Source organism: Lepidochelys kempii, chromosome 2, assembly GCF_965140265.1.
Source record: "Lepidochelys kempii isolate rLepKem1 chromosome 2, rLepKem1.hap2, whole genome shotgun sequence".
NCBI lineage: Eukaryota > Metazoa > Chordata > Testudines > Cheloniidae > Lepidochelys > Lepidochelys kempii.
The window spans coordinates 2,806,917-2,825,685 of record NC_133257.1 but is presented as its reverse complement, the minus strand read 5'-3'; positions in this window follow the sequence as shown (position 1 = coordinate 2,825,685).

Sequence of the window (18,769 nt, the reverse complement as noted above, 5' to 3'; positions counted from 1 at the left end):
GACCCCCAGGGTGTGTCCTACCCCAGCCCCCCACATGCCCCAGTCCCCCAGGGTGTATCGTACCCCGGCCCCCCACACGCCCCAGACCCCTGGTGTGTATCGTACCCCGGCCCCACCCACGCCCCAGACCCCCAGGGTGTATCGTACCCCGGCCCCCCACACGTCCCAGACCCCCAGGGTGTGTCCTACCCCAGCCCCCCACATGCCCCAGTCCCCCAGGGTGTATCGTACCCTGGCCCCCCACACGCCCCAGACCCCCAGTGTGTGTGGGGGGCTGGGGTAGGATACACCCTGGGGGGCTGGGGTGTGTGAGGAGCCAGGGTATAATACACACTGGGGGGCTGGGGCATGGGTGGGGCTGGGGCATGTGGGGAGCCAGGGTAGGATACACACACTGGGAGGCTGGGGTGTGTGGGGAGCCAGGGTACGATACACACACTGGGGGCCTGGGGTACGATACACACTGGGGCATGTGGGGAGCTGATGTAGGATACACACACTGGGGGGCTGGAGCGTGTGGGGAGCTGGTGTAGGATATGCCCCAGCCCCCTGAGGTGTATCGTACCCCAGGTTCCCAGTGTGCGTATCGTACCCCAGCTCCCCACATGCCCCAGCCCCCTGGGGTGTATCATACCCCAGGTCCCCAGCACGCCCCAGCTCCCCACACGCCGCAGCGTGTATCCTGCATCAGCCCCCCACACACCCCAGCGTGTATCCTGCATCAGCCCCCCACACGCCCCAGCCCCCCGGAGTGTATCCTACTGTGATGATGGTGCTGAGATCACTCAATCAGGTTGAACTGCAAACAAAATGGGGTAAACAAATCCCAAATGCTGGTGGATATCCCAACACTTAGATTTACCAAGCCAGCCCAAAGCAGCTTCTGTATCACCTCACTGGTTAGTCAGAAGTCCAAACAATGCAGTTCTCTTAAAATGCCCAGCCTCAGACCTCCATCCAGACATACATGTCAGATATGATGATGGTTACTGAAAATCTTATATAAAAGAAAATGTCCTTCTGATCCCAAAAGGTAAGCCACACACCCAGGTCCAATGATAACTTAGATCTTACCCAAAATACACGCTTCTAGCCAACTCTTATTAACTAAACTAAAATTTATTTAAAAAGAAAAGAGAGAGTGTTGGTTAAAAGATCAATATACAGACAGACTTGAGTTCAATTCTTGAGGTCCAGATACAGAGCAGAGATGAGCTTGTAGTTGCCAAAAGTCCTTTTAGAATCATAGAATCATAGAATATCAGGGTTGGAAGGGACCCCAGAAGGTCATCTAGTCCAACCCCCTGCTCAAAGCAGGACCAATTCCCAGTTAAATCATCCCAGCCAGGGCTTTGTCAAGCCTGACCTTAAAAACCTCTAAGGAAGGAGATTCTACCACCTCCCTAGGTAACGCATTCCAGTGTTTCACCACCCTCTTAGTAAAAAAGTTTTTCCTAATATCCAATCTAAACCTCCCCCACTGCAACTTGAGACCATTACTCCTCGTTCTGTCATCTGCTACCATTGAGAACAGTCTAGAGCCATCCTCTTTGGAACCCCCTTTCAGGTAGTTGAAAGCAGCTATCAAATCCCCCCTCATTCTTCTCTTCTGCAGGCTAAACAATCCCAGCTCCCTCAGCCTCTCCTCATAACTCATGTGTTCCAGACCCCTAATCATTTTTGTTGCCCTTCGCTGGACTCTCTCCAATTTATCCACATCCTTCTTGAAGTGTGGGGCCCAAAACTGGACACAGTACTCCAGATGAGGCCTCACCAATGTCGAATAGAGGGGAACGATCACGTCCCTCGATCTGCTCGCTATGCCCCTACTTATACAAAATATTCCAGAATATTCCAGAGGTTATAGTCCAATGGCCATGTTCAGGGTGACTCCAGTCAGTGACTGGGGATCTCAATCCTGATGGCTTAAGGTTTCCCCCTCTTGAAACCCAAAGCAGATCTGAGATGAAGAAGGATCATGTCCCAGGGTTTTATACATTTCCTGCAGCTATTTGGCCTGAGAAAACAATCGGCTTGACTTTCCTTCTCCCAAACATCCTGGCAATTAGCAAGGGGTAGTTTATCCATTAAACAGTTCAGACACAGGTTACCACAACCTTCAAAGAGACATAGACAATAATACTCTGTCACTCCAGTGTCTTCATAAATGTCAATATTCCTTTTTTTTTTTTATCTTTGAATCAAAGCTATAGCAACAGACAAGACTTGTTTGCTGACATCAGAAGACCTGAGCAAACATCTACTCCTCTAACAATGCAGACTTGCATTTCAAAGGTCTGTTCATTTACACATCTTCCTAACCAGTCTCTGCAGTCCAGCCATGGGTCAGGTCAGTCTGTGAGTTAATTAGCTCTTTCTGGCCTGTCACTTTTCAATGAGATATTATATCACACTCTTAACGTCACACCCTCAGTGATGCAGGAGGGGATGACACAAACATCACTGAGTGCATCCCAAGAGCTCCCCATCCTGGGTTCTGTCTCATTATAGCTTGTACTGGGTTAGAAGCCGTATTAGTCTATAACAAAAATTATTTTCCAAAGTCATGTTCAATAACATGATTGAATCTCTTTACAAACTTAAGATACAACTTGGTTAGAACAACAGTGGATTGGATCTGCTCTTGCAGCGTGGTTCCTGTATGTCTCATGTGATTTTGCCAAGAGCTAAAGAAAATAGCTACTTTATCCATACAAGCTCTGGCAAATGTTTGGAATCCAATTTACATCAAGTCAATGTAGATATTAATGTTGTCCATAGTACAGGAATCTTGGCATTTAGCCGTGAAAGCAATATGGTAGCGTGCCTCAGTTTCCCTTTTCATACAGCACATCAAGTCTGGAATGTCTTTTCCCCTGTGAAAAGTTCCAATACTGTTTACAGGCATTAACAGTGCACCATCCGTATTGCAAGGCCTTTTAACATAAGGTGTGTTCTTATGTATCACTTTCAACATGTTTAAGGGATTTTCCAAAAGATTGGGCCCGTTGTACATTTTTACAATTCTTGGTATTAGCAACACATTCATTACAAAATTACCATGCTCTTACTTTAACAGCTCTTACTCCATCTGAGACCTTCTCAAAGCTATCCACACTGCATCTTTCAACAGGAAAGTCAGTGGATCCATTCACCACAGAAAATTTCTGGCTGTTAGGCACTGAAACTTCCTTGATTAACTCACTTTTGCACCCTTCAATTGCGGCAAACTGCTTGCATAGACTACCATGAGGATCTCTTTTCCTGGGAGATTCTCTAAGCAACAATTCACCCCTCTCAGAAATTCTGCCCTTACCCTCTTCACCGAGGGCTTGCTCTAGAGGAACACTTTCCTGAGCAACAACAGACTCTTTCTGGGTCTCACTTACATCCATGATCACCTTTGGCAGGCGGATTCCTACACAATCCCCTTTCAAGCAAATTTATAGACTCACTAGACAAAAGGTCAGAAGCATTCTCCTTCCCTTTGCCACACACAAGTTCAGGAATCTTTTCCTTCTTGCTACAAGTTTCCACACTGTTGGAGACCCCAGGGCATGGCCACTAGTTAAGTTGAGGGGATGGAAGGCCATAAGGGTCAAGGATGTCTCCCTGTTGAAGGTCTAAGGGCTTCTTCTCAACCCCCCTTAATAAAATTCAGGCCTGGCTGGTTTGAGTAAGCTCTTTTGCTCTTAAAACAATGTTGCAGTTGTAAATAATGCCTTATAGTGTAAGGTTTGCTGACGCCAAATTAAAAATAATAAAAAAAACAGTTACGAGGCCAGACAAAATGTGCTGGTTGTTTAAGTTGCTAAAAATGCTTGTTAAAGGTTGCAGAAAATAAACATTGCTGTAACCCATATAAGGAAGGCAGAGTATTTGTGCAAAGTTTTGATTGGCTAATGTGTAGTGCAGTAGCATTAAGAAATATAAAAGTGTGTGTAATGACCTGCTCTGGGTGCAGGATTTGAGATTCTATTCTCCCTGTACCTTGTTTGCAGCTGCAAATAAACTTTTCTGCTTCTCCACCCCGTTGTGATTATTGAGTGAAGCACACCGGGTAATGAACCCCTGCTGGTGTTTTGTCTCTGGGCACTGGGTGCCGGCAACAGCTTTTGGCGCCCAACGTGGGGCGATGAGGCTGCTATTTAGCCTTGCCCGGATCCTTTCTGGAGCGACAATCGACGCCCAGCGCACACCAGTGAGTTCATTGGGGGCCTCGGAGGAGACGCGATTTGATCGACCCCGGAGGGCACAACGATGCAACACACTCATATAGTGGAGAAGCAGCTGTGGGCGACGGTGAGGAACCGGTCCCTTGGATAAGGTAGGAACCTTTTGAAATCCAGATTGTATGCTCTGTTGGAACCTGGGGACGCCCAGAGTTACCCTGTAGGTATGGGACAGGAACAGAGCACGGGAGGTAGGGTACGGTGCACGCCCCTAGAGTGTATTTTAGTAAATTGGAAGGTATTTGGATCAGATCCAACCACTAAAGGTAAATTGAAGCAATTTTGTACGGTTGACTGGCCTCAGTACCAATTAGAGGACCAGGAACAGTGGCCTCCCGGAGGATCACTAAATCATAATACAATCCTCCAGTTACTCCTGTTCTGTCAGTGAACGGGGAAGTGGAATGAGCATTCGTATGCTTACTTGTTTATGACCTTGTGGTCTCGTACTGATATTTTACAACGCTGTAATTTAACCCCGATTGGCCTGGTAGCAATTAATGTCAGTCCCCGGACCCCCACCCCAAATGTAATGGCAGATCCGGTGTCTCCTTCGGCCCCTACACCCACATAGAGTGAGGCTCCTTCGGCCCCTACACCCACACAGAGTGTGCCCCCTTCGGCCCCTACCACCCACACAGAGCGAGGCTCAGAGTAAGATTCCTAGTGAAGCTCATAGTGAGGTTCGAGCTCCATCTGCTGGATTATACCCGTTACTTACCGAGACTAAAATTGCTCGGAATGCAGCAGAAGATAGACCAGCCCTAACTATGCAGGTCTATACTCATGCACCTTTTAATCCTATGGACCTGGCCGCTTTCAAAGCACAGGCTGGAGAATTTTCTATCAACCCAAGCAAGTTTGTATCGGTTTTTGAGGGATGTCTTAGTAGCTACAAGACAGACTGGGATGATTGTAATGTCCTTCTGCGAACATTATTGACTGAGGTTGAACGAGAACAGGTCATAGCTAAAGCAAGGGAGGAAGCAAAGAGGCGATATGACCAGGACCGTAACAATATCCCGACCCCAGATGATCAGGTTCCCGTAAAGGATCCTAGGTGGGACCCAAATGACAATCAGGCTGTGACCCACCTCACCTCCTATAAGGAGCTGCTACTGTATGGACTCCGTCATGCAGCTGTCAGACAGAATAATTGGACTAAACCATATGAGGTAGTGCAGGACCCAAAGGAAAGCCCTGGAGCCTTTTTACAGCGCATTCGAGACGCGATCCGACAGTATACCAATGCAGATCCTAATGATCTGCAAACTGAGGCAATTATTAAAGAAGTATTTACAAGCAGGGCAGCCCCCGACATTAAGAGAAAGCTACAGAAAAAGGAGGATTTAATGGGTATGACCATGGCACAGATTTTAGAAGCAGCAAATCAAGTGTATAGTTTAAAAGAAGTGAAAAAGAAAAAAGGAGCAAGTGAGATTGATGGTAGCGGCTTTGCAGGCAGGCACGCATGAAGGAAAGTGAACGAGAAGGAAGGGGCCGTGGACGCGGACGTCCAGGCCCGCGGGAGAGACAACTGGGGAGCAATCAGTGTCCCTGTGTCAGCAAGAGGGACACTGGAAGAATGAGTGCCCAAACAAGAAGGAAAGGGGGGGTACCTCTATGATGGCAACAGAAGAACAGGAATAGGGGTGTCAGGGGAGACGGATCATCCTACCCTTAGAACCCCGAGTAAAAATGCGGGTGGGAAATGAAAAAATAGATTTTTTTAGTGGACTCTGGAGTGGCACAAACTGCTGTAAATCAACCTCTTCAGTTGCCAGTAGCAGACTCCCTCACTGTGACAGGAGCCACAGGCAAAGATACCAAGTGCCTTGTGTATGCCCCAGCAAACTATGCTTTGGGAAACAGAACAATATCCCACAAGCTGGTATACCTCCCTGAATGCCCAACGCCGTTGCTGGGATGGGACCTGCTGTGTCGCCTAGGTGCCACCCTGCATTTTACTCAAGATGAAATAACCCTTAGCTTACCCCCTGAAAATGCATGGATTATGACCCTTGCAGTTGAACCCTCAGCTATGCAAGCCCCAGAATGGGACCAGTGGGAAGTTCAAGTGTATCCCCTTGTGTGGGCATCAGGGATCCCAGGAAAAGCTATTCACCAACCCCCCATTCATGTCCAGCTCATACCCGGGAAAGGCCAGGTGCGGGTAAAGCAATATCCAATCAAGAAGGAAGCCAGAAAGGGGTTACAGGAAACCATAAATCGATTTCTAACGTACAGTATTCTCCAGGAATGTCAGTCAGCCTGGAACACTCCCATTTTACCCGTACAGAAACCTGATGCCACGTACCAGCTGGTACAAGACCTAAGGGCAGTTAATGAATGGGTTAAGACTTTGCACCTTCTTGTCCCTAACCCGTATACCCTATTGGCTTCTATAGGGGGACAGTATGCCCATTTTTCAGTTCTTAATTTAAAAAATGCTTTTTTTGCCATCCCAGTTGACACCTCATCACAGGAAATTTTCTCCTTCGAATGGGAGGACCGAAACAAAGTTAAAAAGCAACTTTGCTGAACAGTGTTAGCACAGGGGTTTAAAAATTCCCCCACCCTCTTTGGCCAGGCTCTGGCCAGGGACCTAGAGGAGTGGGATAATAAGAAAGCCCTCCTTTTGCAATATGTAAATAATCTGTTAATTGCCACCGTGGGCTTAACTCCCTGCCTTAAAGCCACCGTAAGTCTCCTAAATTTTGTGAAACTCCGAAAATATCGGGTAGCACAAAGTTAGGCTCAAATTGCTCTCCCGCAGGTACAGGACCTAGGGTTCTACATACGGCAGGGGAAATGCCAGATTTCAAATGAGAGGAAGGAATCCATATGCCAAGTTTCTATCCCAAGTAATCGCAAGTGGCTCAAAGCATTTCTGGAAATGGCAGGCTTCTGTAAAATATAAATCCCGAAGTTTAAACTATGGGCTAAACCCCTGTACAACTGGGTAAAAGGAGCAAACCATGACCCCTTTCATTGGATCCCAGAGGCTAACAGGGCATTTAAAATCCTAAAAAAAAAAGGCTAATAGAAGCCCCAGCTCTAGGTCTGCCAGATCTCTCCAAGCCATTTCAGTTGTATGTACATGAACAAAAGGGGGTGGCTCTGGGAGTACTCACACAGCTGCTAAAAGCATAAAAACGTCCGGTGGCATATTTTTCTAAACAATTAAACCAAGTAGCCAAGGGCTGGCCAGCGTGTCTGCGGGCAGTGGCAGCCACCGCCCTGACCCTGGCAAAAGCAGAAAAACTAACACTAGGGAAAACAATACAGGTTTTTACACCACACATGGTACGCGCTTTACTGGATGTTAAGGGCGGCCTCTGGCTCACACAAGCACGTATGGCAAGATACCAAGCAAAGCTCTTAAAAAACCCTAAGGTCACACTGCAGCCTTGTCCATCCCTTAACCCTGCCACCCTCTTACCAAAAACTAAAAAACAAAAACATGACTGTTTAAAAATCATAAATGCCCAATATTCTAGCCGCCCGGACTTGAAGGATGTGCCCCTCTCAAATGCAAATTATAAGTGGTACACTAATGGTAGCAGCATGGTACTAAAGGGCAAAAAAGGGCGGGTTATGCTATTGTGACCCTCAATAACACCGTGAAAGCTAAAAGTTTGCCCGCTGGGACCTCTGCCCAGTTGGCTGAGCTAGTGGCCCTGACCCGTGCACTCAAACTGTCCAAAAAAAACCGGGTCAATATTTCCATTGATTCCAAATATGCTTTTGGTGCACTGCATGCCCATGCTGGCCTGTGGAAGCAGAGGGGAATGCTGACAGCCCAAGGCTCCCCAGTCAAGTATGGGCCCCAAATTCTCCGGCTCCTAGAGGCCGTGCAACTCCCTTCGGAAGGGGCAGTGGTACACTGTTAGGCCCCTCAGAGGGAGGATCAAGATGTGACCAGGGGTAATGCCAGGGCAGATAGAGAGGCAAAGCATGCTGCCACCCTGCCATCCCCTCAGACTGAGAACACCTATGTGCATGCCCTGATCCCATCAGTGGGGGAGCTCCCGACCCCTCAGTATTCTAAAAAAAAAAAAAAACAGCTAGCTGACAAACTTGGTCTCCAAAAAAAAAAAGGAATGGCTTAATTCCCTGGAAGGGAAAGTCCTCTTACCAAAGGGCCCAATTCTGCCAGTATTACAAAAATGACATCAAACCACTCACGCTGGCAGGGAGGCACTCATCCAACTAATGGGAAAGTACTTCATAACCTCCAGACTCAGACCCCTGGCTGCCCAGGTACAGGCGGAATGCCTAGTCTGTCAAAAAAATAATCCCCGACCAGGACACCCAGTACCACCAGCAGCCCTGAAACCCACTCCGGGCCCCGGACGGGTGTGGCAAATAAACTTTACTAAGTTTCCCTGGACCCAAGGATTCAAATATCTCCTTGTTATAGTGAATAAATTCAGTAAATGGTCAAAAGCCTTTCCATATCACAATTGCACTGCCAAAACAATGGCTCTCAAGTTTGTTAAAAAAATTATTCCTCGCTTTGGACTTCCCCAGTGAATAAAATCTAACAATAAAACACACTTCATGTCAAAAATCATCCAAAGCATCTCAGACGCCTTACAAATCCCCTAAAAGCTCCATACACCCTAAAAACCACAAGCCAGTGGGGTAGTGAAGCAAACCAATCAAACCCTTAAGCAACATCTCTCAAAATTATGCCAGGAGGCCTCCCTACGGTGGCCTAATGCCCTGCCCCTAGTTCTGCTCCGGATCCGTGCTCTCCCAAAGGGTAAATTAGGGCTCAGTCCCTTTAAAATTATGTTTGAAAGGGCATGGTCTATAAATGGTACACCGGTTGTGTCAGGAAAAAAGTAAAAATTAAAAAACGGGTTTCTGTCTCAGTATATGTGTTCCCTGTCTGCTGTTCTTTTGTCTCTTCACAGGTATACTAAGAATTCCCAGCCTCTACCCTTGAATTCGCCCATCCACTCCCTGCAGCCTGGTAATTCAGTGCTCGTACGTACCTAAAAAGTCAAGCCCCTCCAGGAAAAGTGGAAAAAACCCTATACCGTCCTGCTGGTCTCCCACACGGCAGCAAAGGTCAAGGAACACAAAAATTAAATTCATTATACCCAGCTAAAAGAGGTGTCAACCCCCCCCCCCGGCTAAAAGGTAAACCGTGCATTCAGCCCCCTCCACTAAAAATCTTAAACTAAAATTACTATTTAAACGGCAGCCCGCCGAAAAGGCAGGAAAATAGATAAAAGGGTATATTTTATTCCCCCTCTTGGCCATGTGCCTAACTGGTACTGTTGTTTCAGGCATTGTACCCGTAAATACCTGGCTGGCACTGGTCCAGAGTGCAGTAAACGCAATGTCGTTTTGTTTGCCACATACATTTTCAGTGGGTGCAATCATGGAGACTTGTTTTATTGGTGTATGTGCAGCCCCAACCCTGGTTCAGCATTATTCCCTGTTAAAAACCATAAATAAAACATTTACTTATACTGATTTATATACCCTTGAATCTGCCCAGTATAAGTTAAATGCCTCCATGTTTTCTTATTTCCTAGCCAATACAACCCTTGCCCCCTCTTGTATGAGGTTTGTAAATGCTACTCACATTGGGAAAAATCTCACCAATAAAAAACTTAAATGTAATAACAATGTAAAAATCTCCTTTGCCTACGGGCACATGAAATTGCCAGCAGGGTGGTTCCTTATATGTGGCAAACATGCATATTCCTGTGTCCCGGCCAATAGTTCTGGGGGTCCCTGCTCTCTTGGTCACGTGGCCCCATTAATTTTTCCATACCCTCCGCAGTTATCTGCCCGTCATAAAAGGGACGCTATTCCCCTTGATTCCACCTGTAGGTCAGAGGTAACCTTCTTCTCAAAAAATGAGGCAGCAGCTCTGGCCTTTTCTTAGGTGGTATCCCTGGGCTTGCGGTGCATAATTCTCACGCCGTAAAGCACCTTGCCTGCACGGTGGCAAAGGCCATTAACTTAGTTGGTATCTTTAAGGCCATTAATTTAACCTCAACCATCCTGGCCCAACTCTCACATGAGTTAGGGAAAGTACGTCAAAATATGCTACAAAACAGGCTGGCTGTAAACTATTTGCTTCTATGCTGTGGTCACCTATGCCAGGAGTTTGCAGGCATGTGTTGCTTTAATATAACAGATGCAGGGCCAGCCGTAAAAGCTAATTTACAACGCCTAAAGCAGCTGGCAAAGAGCATTCGTCAGCAAACTGGAAAAAATTGGCTACGCTCTCTATTTTCTGGTTGGGGCCTTTCCCCGTGGCTAAGTAGATTGTTTAGCCTATTATTTAAGTCTTTTTCCCTGTATTAATCATGTTATGTTTACCGTGTTATATGTGGTCCTGTGTAAAAATGCTTATTTTGCATAGTTTTAAAAATTTTAATTTTATGCATAGCCCACTAGTAAATAAATAAAAATGAAAAGACTCAAGAAATAAAAATGAGTATTCTCAAAAAAGGGAATTGTTGGAGACCCCAGGGCATGGCCACTAGTTAAGTTGAGGGGATGGAAGGCCATAAGGGTCAAGGAGGTCTCCTCCTTGGAGGAGGGCTTCTTCTCAACCCCCCTTAATAAAATTCAGGCCTGGCTGATTTAAGTAAGCTCTTTTGCTCTTAAAACAATGTTGCAGTTGTAAATAATGCCTTATAGTGTAAGGTTTGCTGACGCCAAATTAAAAATAATAAAAAAAACAGTTACGAGGCCAGACAAAATGTGCTGGTTGTTTAAGTTGCTAAAAATGCTTGTTAAAGGTTGCAGAAAATAAACATTGTTGTAACCCATATAAGGAAGGCAGAGTATTTGTGCAAAGTTTTGATTGGCTAATGTGTAGTGCAGTAGCATTAAAAAATATAAAAGTGTGTGTAATAACCTGCTCTGATGTGCAGGATTTGAGATTCTATTCTCCCTGTACCTTGTTTGCAGCTGCAAATAAACTTTTCTGCTTCTCCACCCTGTTGTGATTATTGGGTGAAGCATACCGGGTAACGAACCCCTGCTGTTGTTTTGTCTCTGGGCACTGGGTGCCGGCAACAACACCATCAGTAGGTAACACAATTAAATCACCTTTCTGCTCTCCTTGTGCCCCAGCTGGGGTGTCACCCTGATTAGACAGAGTTGCTCCACCCCTTCCCAACAACACACTAGCAACAGGCAAAATACAAGCACCAGAATTGTCTGGTCTCTGGGATTTTACATAGACACTAACTGGATGCGACCTAGTTACAGGGCCATTCTCCCGAGCAGACACAAACTTAGGGCCATTCCCTTCCTGGGCTTTAGCTGAATCCAGAACCAGCTCTGAGACAACTGCACGACCCTCAACCATCACAGGCTGAAAGGCCCCTTCTGTCTGCTCCACAGACAAAGAGCCGGACACACTTTCTCCTTTCCCAGACACCCAGCTTGGGATCTCATTCCCCTTGTCCCAGCACACAAGGCTGGTCACAGACAGCTGCTTGGAGACCAGGGTAGCTCCCTCCACAGGCAAGTCAATACCCCTGACAGACACAGGCACATTTCCTTCACTGTCACAATTCTCCACCCAGCTAACAGGTAAGGTCCAGGGACACTCATCTTCCACTCTCCTCGCCTTCCCACCCTGCTGACTAGACAAAGCCATCAGCTCACTAGGCTGCCTAGACTCATCCAAAATCTCCTTGTTCTCCTCTCCCTTTGCTTGATCTAATTCCAGATTTACTTCTGGAACATCAGATAGACATTCAGAAACTTCATTCACAGTCAAACAGCTACTTTCGAAAGACAAACTTTTGGAAAAACTCTCCATAGACACAATCTTAGGATTAATCCTCTCCTGTGCCTGGTTCATGTTAACCTGACTGAACATAGCTTTCATCTCATTTCAATCATAAGATCCTTAGGGATTGTGTTTTTCATTCCCACAATCATGGTGCCCTCAAATCCCTTCCATTTAAGGTGGATTTTAGCCAAAGGCACCCTGACAAAATACTCAAGAGAGGGCTACAACAGTTACACCTTCACTTGGCAAATAATCTTCCTCCCTGACAAGACTTGCTTTAACCAACGTAATATCTGCTACGGTGTCCCTCCATGCCACACACCTCACTCCATTCACTTCTGCCCTGCTAATAACCTCTGCATTATTTTTCCCATATTTAGCTTTAATATGAGTTTTAAGGTCAAATTCTTCAGAAACCACAGAAACAGCATTTGCACACAGGGCACCAGCGCTGGGCTCTGTGCTGCTTGCCTGTGAGTTTAAAGTAACAGGATTAGCATTTACAGTGGCATTTGGGGTTTTATTTTTTACATTGGACGCTCTGGTTTGATGTGCCCAGGTGTACCAGACAAATGACGTACCGCTTGTTTTCCCTTGGAGTAGGAGTTTTTCTGCTCTGGGCCCCCATGAGCTCCTTTATAAGAATCAGGGCCAGGTTTACTTTTAAATCCTTCCCTCCTCTTGAACTGGGGAGAACAGTGATTAATTTTCTCCTGGGGTTTATACCCTTCCCAAGCCCTGTTTTGGGTATGGGCATCCGCAATCTCTGCAGCCCATAGGATTGACTCAGAGTCCCTATCACACACAGCTGCTCTCACCTGGTCAGGCACAATCTCTAAGAACCGTTCCCAAGTTATCAAATCCAGCAGTTTCTCAAAACTCCCCTGCGCCTTTGCTCCCACAACCCACTTTTTAACAAAACCCATCAGCTTATGAGCACATTCTACAGAAGTACAATCATTGGACATTTTAGACTTTCTAAACGGTAAGAATCAGGAGTAACCTTGAACCGCCTCAACACAGAATCTTTAAACCGCTCATAATCCAAGGCTTCTTGTTCCCCCAGTTCATTAAATACCTACCTGGCTTTTCCAGTCAGTCTGGTCAGCAGGACAGGCATTCGCTGATCATCGGGGATCTGGTACAGATTGCAGAGGCATTCAAAGGTAGACAAAAACTCCTCTAGATCCTCAGTATCGTAAATGGGACACATCCTCTCCCAGTTTTTCTTGTGGCGGTGAGGAAGTGGAGTACCAGGTGGTGATGACTTTCTCTGTTCTTCCATGACTTGGAGCTGAAGTTTGGCTGTCTGTCGAGCTTTCTCTTCAGCAGCCAGCAGCTCCAGACGCCCCTTACGAGCTCTCTCTTCTCTCTCATCAGCCCCCTGGAACCCCGACCTGGGATATTCTATCTACTACCCAAGATCCATAAACCTGGAAATCCTGGGCGCCCCATCATCTCAGGCATTGGCACCCTGACAGCAGGATTGTCTGGCTATGTAGACTCCCTCCTCAGGCCCTACGCTACCAGCACTCCCAGCTACCTTCGAGACACCACTGACTTCCTGAGGAAACTTCAATCCATCGGTGATCTTCCTGATAACACCATCCTGGCTACTATGGATGTAGAAGCCCTCTACACCAACATTCCACACAAAGATGGACTACAAGCCGTCAAGAACACTATCCCCGATAATGTCACGGCTAACCTGGTGGCTGAACTTTGTGACTTTGTCCTTACCCATAACTATTTCACATTTGGGGACAATGTATACCTTCAGATCAGCGGCACTGCTATGGGTACCCGCATGGCCCCACAGTATGCCAACATTTTTATGGCTGATTTAGAACAACGCTTCCTCAGCTCTCGTCCCCTAAAGCCCCTACTCTACTTGCGCTATATTGATGACATCTTCATCATCTGGACCCATGGAAAAGAAGCCCTTGAGGAATTCCACCATGATTTCAACAATTTCCATCCCACCACCAACCTCAGCCTGGTCCAGTCCACACAAGAGATCCACTTCCTGGACACTACAGTGCTAATAAACAATGGCCACATAAACACCACCCTATACCGTAAACCTACTGACCGCTATTCCTACCTGCATGCCTCCAGCTTTCACCCTGACCACACCACACGATCCATCGTCTACAGCCAAGCTCTGCGATACAACCGCATTTGCTCCAACCCCTCAGACAGAGACAAACACCTACAAGATCTCTGTCAAGCTTTCTTACAACTACAATACCCACCTGCAGAAGTAAAGAAACAGATTGATAGAGCCAGAAGAGTTCCCAGAAGTTACCTACTACAGGACAGGCCTAACAAAGAAAATAACAGAACGCCACTAGCCGTCACCTTCAGCCCCCAACTAAAACCCCTCCAACGCATTATTAAGGATCTACAACCTATCCTAAAGGATGACCCAACACTCTCACAAGTCTTGGGAGACAGGCCAGTCCTTGCCTACAGACAGCCCCGCAACCTGAAGCAAATACTCACCAACAACCACATACCACACAACAGAACCACTAACCCAGGAACTTATCCTTGCAACAAAGCCCGTTGCCAATTGTGCCCACATATCTATTCAGGGGACACCATCACAGGGCCTAATAACATGAGCCACACTATCAGAGGCTCGTTCACCTGCACATCCACCAATGTGATCTATGCCATCATGTGCCAGCAATGCCCCTCTGCCATGTACATTGGTCAAACTGGACAGTCTCTACGTAAAAGAATAAATGGACACAAATCAGATGTCAAGAATTATAACATTCATAAACCAGTCGGAGAACACTTCAATCTCTCTGGTCACGCAATCACAGACATGAAGGTCGCTATCTTAAAACAAAAAAACTTCAAATCCAGACTCCAGCGAGAAACTGCTGAATTGGAATTCATTTGCAAATTGGATACTATTAATTTAGGCTTAAATAGAGACTGGGAGTGGCTAAGTCATTATGCAAGGTAGCCTGTTTCCTCTTGTTTTTTCCTACCCCCCCCCCCAGATGTTCTGGTTTAACTTGGATTTAAACCTGGAGAGTGGTCAGTTTAGATGAGCTATTACCAGCAGGAGAGTGAGTTTGTGTGTGTATGGGGGTGGGGGGGATGTGAGAAAACCTTGATCTATGCAGGAAATAGCCCGACTTGATTATGTAAAGAGTTGTCACTTTGGATGGGCTAGCACCAGCAGGAGAGTGAATTTGTGTGGGGGGGTGGAGGGTGAGAAAACCTGGATTTGTGCTGGAAATGTCCCACCTGTTGATCACTTTAGATAAGCTATTACCAGCAGGACAGTGGGGTGGGAGGAGGTATTGTTTCATGATTTCTGTGTGTATATAAAGTCTGCTGCAGTTTCCACGGTAAACATCTGATGAAGTGAGCTGTAGCTCACGAAAGCTCATGCTCAAATAAATTGGTTAGTCTCTAAGGTGCCACAAGTACTCCTTTTCTTTTTGCGAATACAGACTAACACGGCTGTTCCTCTGAAACCTTCTTTCTTTTATCAGCTTCTCTTTCTAATTCAGCATTCTTTTGCTTTTCCAGCAATCGAAGATCTGCTAGTTTCTGTTCATGCTCAAGTTGCAATTTATTTGCTGCCTTTTGCAGTCTAATTTTTTCTGCATCTTCTGTAGCATCAGGTAACGGCTGTGCTCCTGCCTCCTGATCCCTGGCCATTAATTGACCTGGTTCTGTGGATCCTGCTGACTATGCCACTGTGACCATGCTGCCCGCGGGAGCCAGCTGAGGTCGCTCAATCAGGTTGAACTGCAAACAGACCAGGGCAGACAAACCCGAAACGCTGATGGATATTGCAATAGTTAGATTTACCCAGCCAGCCCAAAGCAGCTTCTACAGCACCTCTCTGGGTACTCAGACGTCCAAACAATGCAGTTCCCTTAAAGTAGCCAGCCTCAGGCCTCCATCCAGACACACCTGTCAGATATGATGTTGGTTACTGAAAATCTTACCTCATCATATAAATCAAAAGGTTCTTCCAACCCCAAAGGGTCAGCCACACACCCAGGTCCAATTATAACTTAGATCTTACCCAAAATACACGCTTATAGCCAATTCTTATTAACTAAACTAAAATGTATTTAAAAAGAAAAGAGAGAGCTCGTTGGTTAAAAGATCAATATACAGACAGATTTGAGTTCAATTCTTGAGGTCCAGATACAGAGCAGAGATGAGCTTGTAGTTGCCAAAAGTCCTCTTAGAAATAGTCCAGAGGTTATAGTCCAATGTCCACATTCAGGGTGACTCCAGTCAGTGACTGGGGATCTCAATCCTGATGGCTTAAGGTTTCCCCCTCTTGAAACCCAAAGCAGATCTGAGATGAAGAAGGATCGTGTCCCAGGGTTTTATACATTTCCTGCAGCCTTATGGCCTGAGAAAACAATCGGCTTGACTTTCCTTCTCCCAAACATCCTGGCAATTAGCACAGGGTCATTTATCCCTTTAACAGTTCAGACACAGGTTACCACAACCTTCAAAGAGACATAGACAATAATACTCTGTCACTCCAGTGTCTTCCTAAATGTCAATATTCCTTTTTTTTTTTAATCTTTGAATCAAAGCCGTAGCCATAGACAAGGCTTGTTTGCGGATGTCACAAGACCTGAGCAAACATCTACTCGTCTATCTCTAACCATGCTGACTGCATTTCACAGCTCTCTTCATTTTCATCTTTTCCTAACCAGTCTCTACAGTCCGGCCATGGGTCAGGTCAGTCTGTGAGTTAATTAGCTCTTTCTGGCCCTGTCACCTTTCAATGAGATATTATATAACACTCATAATGTCATACCTACGCTGGCTCCTTGCACGCCCCAGCCCCCCTGATGTGTGTCCTAACCTGGCTCTCTGCACGCCCCAGCCCCCTGGTGTGTGTATCCTACACCAGCCCCCCAACACACCCCAGCCCCCTGGTGTGTGGATCCTACACCAGCCCCCCACATGCCCCAGCCCCCCGGTGTGTGGATCCTACACCAGCCCCCCACACGCCCCAGCCCTCTGGTGTGTGTATCCTACACCAGCCCCCCCACACGCCCCAGCCCCCCAGTGTGTGGATCCTACATCAGCCCCCCCACACGCCCCTGCCCCCCGGTGTGTGGATCCTACACCAGCCCCTGACATGCCAGAGCGCCTCCCACATGGACAGGGCTGCTGGAGCCCAGCCTAGGTTCGGCTCCCGGTTAATAGCCACGTCCTGCGCTCGGCCTCCCCGTCCGTCTGTCAGCAGTTTGATTGTCTCAGTGGGACCCGGCTGCTGCAGGGCAGGGTTTCTTGGGTCACTGGGCCAGGCCAGGGCAGGAGGCTTTGAGGGTCGGGAGGAGAGAGACCATAACCTGGAACGAGGCTCTGCTCAGTGCGGGATTAGTGCTGAGGCTGCAGGAGCGGGCAAAGCTCTCACAGTGACCCGTGCTGCGGAGCAGACAGGCGGCTGGCCTCTGCAGCAATTGGAGGTCTGCCAGGGCAAGCGGCCTTGTTCCCACAGGGAATGAATTGCAGCAATTCAGGCTGGAGGCCAGGAACGCAGGCGTGAGTCCATGCTGGGGGCCTCTGTCCCGGGAAGCAGCGACTCAGAGCAGGATTTGGGGTGATGGTGGATAATCAGCTGAACACAGTGTGACGCTGTGAGCACGAGGGGTAATGGGATCCTACAGTGTAGAAACAGGGCAACCCCGGGGAGGAGCAGAGAGGTTTTACCTCTGCATTCAGTGCGAGCGCTGCTGGGATCCTGGGCCCAGTTCTGGTGGCCCCCAATTCAAGAAGGATGTTGGTAAATTGGGGAGGGTTCAGAGAAGAGCCACGAGAATGATTAAAGGGTTAGAAAATCTGAGACTCCAGGAGCTCCAGCTATCTAGCTGAACAAGGAGAGGGTTATGGGTGATTTGATCACAGTCTGTAAGTACCTGTGTGGGAACAGAAATGTAAGAATGGACTTTTCAGTCTAGCAGAGGAAGGTCTAGGAAGGTCTAACACCATCCAATGGCTGGAAGTTGAAGCGAGATAAATTCAGACTGGAAACAAGGAGTGAAGTTTTAGCAGTGGGAGTAATTCACCACTGGACCAGCTTGCCAAGGGTCCTGGTGGATTCTCCATCATTGGCCATTTCAAAATCCAGCCTGGCTGTGTTTCTAACAGCTCTACTCTGGGAATGATCTGGGGGCGGGTCTCTGGCCTGGATGGTCACACTGGTCTTGTCTGGCCAGGGAATCTGGGTATCTATGTGCCCAAGTCCGTGCCTACATTATGTGTGCGGCTGTGATTGCCCCGGGGACGGAGGAATCTGTTCCCTCGTATTCCCACTGAACCAGCCCCGCTGTCTGCTCACCAAGCTGAGGAGGGAAGCCGCTTGCCTGGGCACCCCCCAGACCGGGACTAGGCTGCACTTGGCTGGAATCCCCTGGGGCCATGGCTGGTCTAAGACATTCAGGCCGGTGGCTTGGACTGGAAGCTGAGGACAGAGACCCCGTGGCGACCCCCACACCCCCTAGCCCCAGGGAATGATTCTGTTACAGTGATTCTGTGTGGTGGCAGCTGGCCCATTTCAAAGGCCAAAGCAGAACCCTGCAGAAGGAGCCCCATGGCCAGAAGGGGCCCCACAGCCAGCCCTACGTGTCCTGATGGTTTTGCTGTCTCCAGCGAGGAGGCGAATCCAGCAAGCAGCAGGCACCCACTGCTGGAGAGGGGGTCCCGGCTGGAGGTATGGCCTGAGTTCCTGACTGGTCCTCTTGTGTGCCTG